Here is a 6000-nt window from a genome sequence, read left to right on the forward strand (position 1 = left end):
AGCCCCTCGGCTTTGCTGGGGGCTGTTACCCCTCCAGACCCACCCCTCAGGGAAGTGCCTTTTAAACCAGGCATCTCTTAAAGAACAATCTCCTCTTCCCACCCTTAGCCTCTCCACACCCCTCGTGCAGTGATGAAACGCTCCGAGGGGGCTTTGGGCAGGGCTGTGGGTCATGAGGGCTTTAGGTGTGATGAGCTGTGCACAGTTCTCAGCCTGAACGCCAGCACTTGGCTGTTTGCAGCTGCAGACCAGATTCCCCACAGCCAAACACCCTCCTCTCCTATTATTGCAACACCTCCCCTCCCTTTCCCTTCCCTGGAGCTCGAGGGTGGGTTCGCAGCCGGGAGAAACGCTTTTTTGCCAGCTTGCAGAGGTGGTGGGTGCTGGTGGAACACGTTGTGTCTCGGCCTGAGCGGGGATGCTGCTGCCTCGGTGGGGTTTCAGGGAATTACTGGTGCAGGGGCTGGTTTCTGGTGCATCAGGAGGGGGTGGAAGGAGCAGAGGGCAGCGCGTTTGTTTGCACACAGGGCTGGTGCCCGGGAGAAATTTCCTCTTGGCACACAGGGGATGAAAAGTTTTGGGGGTTTTCCCTCCTTGATTTTGGAGGAAACCCTCTGCTTTCCTGGAAACTGGAGCTGCCTCGGGAAAGCAGCTGCTGCCTCCAGCCAAAAGAAATCCCCACATTCTTTGATTATCTTTTTTTTCCCAGCTACACGAATGTTTGCTGCTGGCTCCCTCTGAGGCGGGGCTGGGGCTGGGCTGGGACTGGGCTGCAACTGGGCTGGGACTGGGCTGCGACTGGGGCTGGACTGGGACTGGGCTGGGGCTGGGTGAAGCTTTGCCTCCGCTCAGGCAGCTGCTCCCACCCCCAAATCCGTGCTCCCACCCCCAAATCCGTGCTCCCACCCCCAAATCCCCCCTCCCCACCCCCTGGAGCAAACACTGTCCCTTTGTGCCGCTCGCACAATGCAGCGAACCCCGCGCTGCAGCCGCTGCTGCAAGAGCTCCAACTCCTGCCCGTGCCCTACTGAAAGCTCCTTTCTGAGGGGAACCAACCGCCCCCGGGCACACAAACGGGCACATTGTGGCTGCCCCGGGGCCGTTGCCCACCGCAGATGCAGCTCCGGGGGGAGTTTTGTGTTTGGTTGCGGTTTTTTCCCCCCTCTCCCTCCTCCTTTTTCAGCCCCAGCTCTGAGGAATCCACGCTGGGATTTGCCTTCCTGCAGCCCTGATGTGCTCAGACTGCAAATGTCCCAGGGCTGGGGAACGGCGTTGTGAGCATCCCGGGGCTGGCTGTGGGAACGAGGTGTCCTCACTGCTGGGATCCTGCTGCCACCGCAGCTCCTGCCCTGGGTCACACCAAGCCCAGGCACCGCTCCAGGCTGGGGCTGAGGGGCTGCAAAGGGCCTGGGGGGGTCGGTGCCAGCGGCTCAACAGGAGGCAGCAGCGTGCCCAGGGGGGCAAGAAGCAAAGGGCATCCTGGCTGGGATCAGCACTGGGGTGGCAGCAGCAGCAGGGCAGGCATTGTCCCCTGTGCTGGGCTCTGGGGAGGGGAAGGGGCTGGAGCACAAGGGGCTGGGGAGGGGCTGAGGGGATGGGGGTGTTGAGCCTGGAGAAGAGGAGGCTGAGGGAGACAGCAGCACTCTCTGACACTCCCTGACAGGAGGCTGCAGGGAGCTGGGGATCTGTCTCTTCTCTCTAGTGACAGGATAAGAGGAAAAGGCTTCAGGTTGTCCCAGGGGAGGTTGAGGCTGGAGCTGAGGCAGAACTGTTTCCCTGAGAGGGGTGTCACCCCTGTGCCAGGCTGCCCAGGGAGCTGGGGGAGTGCCCAGCCCTGGAGGGATCCCAAAGCTCTGGAACCGATGTGCTGAGGGCTGTGGGTCAGTGCTGGGCTGGGCAGGGTGAGGGCAGGGCTGGGGCTGCAGCAGCTTCAGGGGCTTTTCCAGCCACAATGATTCTGTGATTTTCTGTTGTTTCACCCCCTCCTGCCTGCAGCATCCCTGGCAGGGAGGTCCCTGAGGGCAGCCCCAAGTTGTTGTTGGTGGGTGCCCCCTCCCTGCTGCTGGGGATCTCAAGCCCCTCCTTCCCAGCCTTTCCCACGCCAGGGAGTTTCTCCCACTGGATGGCAGCATTCGAGCAAAAAAATGTCTCTGGGAGACCTTGCAGGAGAGGGAAACCTTCCCAAGAGACCTTTCTCTCTGATTATCCTGCTCCAGGGAGCTTTGTGCAGGGCTGAGGACTTGCAGGGTCTGTCTCTTGCACAGTGGTTGCAGAGGGGTTACAAAACTCCCTGGGAGTAGCAAACAAAGCTGATCTGGCCCCTTCTCTCGGATTAAATCCTAATGGCTTTCATTCCAAGCATTTCAATCTACCTTTAGGAGCTGGGTTTGGGCAGTGCTGGGTGGCCAGGGAGGGCTGGTGCTGGGCTGCAGCCCTCTTTGCAAATATAGTGCAGGGAAAGTGCTCCTTCCTGAGGCTGTTTAATGGTCAGGAGGTGCAAAGTCCTCTCAGTTTACAGGCTCCTGGCTGGGCTGGTATCACTGGTTGTGAGTGAGCATCCATAGATGGAAAAGACAGAGCCCCAGAGCCTGGGGGACAGCACAGGATTTCCCCCAGTCCCTCCAGTAGTCAGCCAGTGACTTATCCTGGGCCACTGTGGCCTTGGGAGTGTGTTGCAGGGGTTAATCCCCTGCAAAGGCTGATTTCCTCTAAGGATGAACTCAGTTTTAGCTCCCAGGTGCCCCTTGAGAAGCTCAATTCAAATGGCTTCTCCTTCCTCTTTGTCCCACAGGCAGGGTCCTGGTGCAGAATTAGGCCTCAGCTGAGCTTGGAAAACTCATGGCATGTGTGGAGGTGGGTGGTGGCACCACAGTCCAACCTCCCAGGTGGGTTCTGCAAAGTCCTGGCCATCCCCACCCTGAAGCATTGGGGTTCAGTGATCTGCTGGTGCTGGGGAGACTGGGGACAGGGTGATGGTGCTGGGGAGGGGGCGCAATGGGGGAGCCTGGGATGATGCTGGAGAGGGCTGAGGCAGCTGCTGGGGAGCTGCTTTTGCTGCTTGCTTAGAAAAAAAAGAAGGAAATTGGGGTGTTTCCCAAGCTGGGCTGAGCAGGGTGGGAAGGAGAGGGCAGGGAAATCAGAGCAGGTTGATCCTGCTCCTTGGGAGCTTGGGGTGGGCCCCCACAGGAATATGAGGTTCCTACAGCCCCACACCCAGTGCTGACCCCAGATCTTGCCCCATCACCTCTCTGAAGCATTTGCAGCCCAGGGGGGGGCTGAGGGCTACTGGAGTGGGGCAGGAGCTCCCCAGTCCCAGTGCCAGGGCTGCAGCCACAGCCCCAGCCTGAGCCTGAGCCTGAGCCTGAGCCTGAGCCTGAGCCTGAACCTGAGCAGCTCTGTAAGATTTGCTAATCTCAAAATATTGTTGGCACTCAGAGCAGTGATTTGCTGCGTGTTTTGCCACAGCAAGTACTTTCCAAAAGGCCATGCTAAGTTTACACCAGAGCTGCTGGGATCAGATAACCAGTCACTGGCTGCTCCCCCATCCCTCCCATCCTCCTCCTCCTCCTCCTCCCCCAGCCCTCTGGTTGCCATGCAGGGGTGCAAAAGGCCATCAGCTTCTCTTCCTCAGAGGAAGAGGTGTCCACAGCCAGGAGCAGCAGGAAAAAGGGACCATTAGGGATGTTGTTGCTTGTTGGGGGGTTGGGGGGTGGGTCCTGGCCTGGCTTGCAGGGGAACATGAACTCAAGGAGAGCTCTGATGCTTTGCTCTGCAAGTCATGCTGCCAGGGACAGAAAATAACCAGCCCTGGTGCCCAGCCTGGCTGTGTTCACCTCCCCAGGGGCTTGGTAGGTTGTGAAATTGAATCAGCTTCTCACCTTCAGTGGCAGCCAGGGCTGGGTGAGAGCCCTGCACGTCTCTTTGCATTCCTGAGGTGTTTTATCACCCCACAGCATCCCCCAGAGCTTTGCAGGTGCTGGGCAGAAATGAGCCTTCAGCCACCGTTGTCCAGTGGGATCCTGGGGCATCTCCAGCCTCTGGAAAGGATGGGCTCTCTCTGCATGTTGGTTGCATCATGGAGCAGGAGGTGGGTCCTTCTCTCCTTGCTGTTCCTTGGGGAAGTCCTGCTCCTTCCTAAGGGCCAGCACTCGGGACACATGGGACCCCCCCATCCCTCCCCATTCTCCCCAGATCCCTCGGGATCTCTGCCAGCCCCTAACCCTCAGGAGATGGGAACCAGCCCATCACAGCAGCCTCAGCCCTGGCCCCGTGGTTGGATGTCCCCATGATGCTCCCTGCTGGCAGCCTGGAAGGATGCAGCTGGGCCACGGCTGGACAACCCCAAACTGGTTTCTCTTCCCAGTTTACAGGGACCTGGAGGGAATCACTGGGATTTGGGGATGGTCCAGCCCTTCTCTCCTAGCCTCTTTGACCCAGCAAACTCTCCAGGGAAGGGAAACACAGTAGAGAGGCTCCCAAACAAAGATGCCTGGGTTAGAGAGGGATGTAGGTGGGTCTGGGACATGCTGCCCCATGAAGGGTGCAGATCCCATTTGCTTCAGAGCATCCTGGAGAGAAACAGCCCTCACAAGCCCCTCAGACATGACAGGGTACAGGCAGCCCTTGATATCCCCAGGGACCCCCTTGGGATATCGTTTGCCCCATCCAAAATGTGACTGGTCCCAGTGCCACCAGAGCTGGGCTGGGTCTGGCTGCAGGACATCATACTGGTGCCAATCTGCTGTGGTGCTTTCAGCCAAAGAGGCTGTTGGCCACTCTGGCTGCACTGGGGAGGAGCAGAGATGCAGCATGAGGTGGGGAGGAGGGTGCAGAGAGGAGGGAATGGGGAGGGCAGAGGGAAAGGAGGCAGGTGAGGGGGCAAGTGAAAGCAATCAAGGCAAGGGAAGAAGTGGGTGGATGTGAGAGAATAAAGGAGGAGCAGGGAGGGAGATGTTAGTGTTGGCCCTACAGGAGGGACTAAAGAGAAGCAAACAGCCCTGAAGACACCTCAGGTGGCCTGAAGTCCTTGCTGCAGGTAAGAGGACCCAGAGGGATGCTGAAAGCCAAGTGAGACAGGGAGCATGTGCCTGGGGTGTAAGTGGCCAAGGGCATGGTGCACCCTGGCAGGACAGTCACCCTCCTGGGGCCCAGCAGTTACCAGCACTGCCTGGGACTGTGGGCATGGAGAGGAGCAGAGCAGGCTCTGGGTGGTGGTGCTGGCCCTTGTGCAGTGAAAAGCAAACAGCTGAGCTCCCTGCTGATACTGAATGGTAAAGAAATTTGCCCTTGGTGCTGATGGAGCTTGGAGCTGAGCTGTTTCCTCCCTGTTTCTCTTGCAGAGCCTCCAGCTCCCACTTTGCTGGGTTGCCCCAGCTCAGGAGCAGCAGTAGGCAGGTGTGGGGCTGCATTCCACAGTGAAAAAAGCCTGGCCAAAAGCAGAAAGGTGGCTTGGGAGCTTTCTGAGCACTTGCCTTTTAATGCAGAAGAGAAACCCCAAGCTGCTGTTTGCAGCCTTTCCCTGCAGCAGAGTGGAGCCAGGCAGGTGGTGACAGAGCCTTATTGGCATCCCCAGCTGCTGTCCCCAACCCTTGGTAGAGGTGACCCCTGTCAGGCTGAGGACAGGGGGACTGGCACAAGCTCAGCCCCTGTGGGCTGTCTCCTCCTTGTCCTAGGTAAGGCAGCCCCAGGTAGGTGGGGGGGGGGAAGAACCCCCCCACAACCAAAAAGCAGAAGCAGAGCAGTGGTCCAGGTTTAGGATCTCTCCTGAGCCCTGGAGACACACAGTGTCACTGAGGCAGTGCCAAGGGACGTGAGGGCTTCTGCTGGCCCATCACGTCCTGTGCTGGCTGGGCCAGGCTGCAGCTGCTGGGGGTCACTGCTCTGCCCTGTGCAGCTGCCAGCTTGGAGGGTGCTGTCTGCCTCATGCCATGGCTGTGATGGGTGATGGAGCACTGTGGGGATGGAGCTGCTTTGGCTGTGGGCAGTGGGTGATGATGCTCC

The sequence above is a fragment of the Colius striatus genome, chromosome 22 (genome assembly GCF_028858725.1).
Source record: "Colius striatus isolate bColStr4 chromosome 22, bColStr4.1.hap1, whole genome shotgun sequence".
NCBI classification, from domain to species: Eukaryota; Metazoa; Chordata; class Aves; order Coliiformes; family Coliidae; genus Colius; species Colius striatus.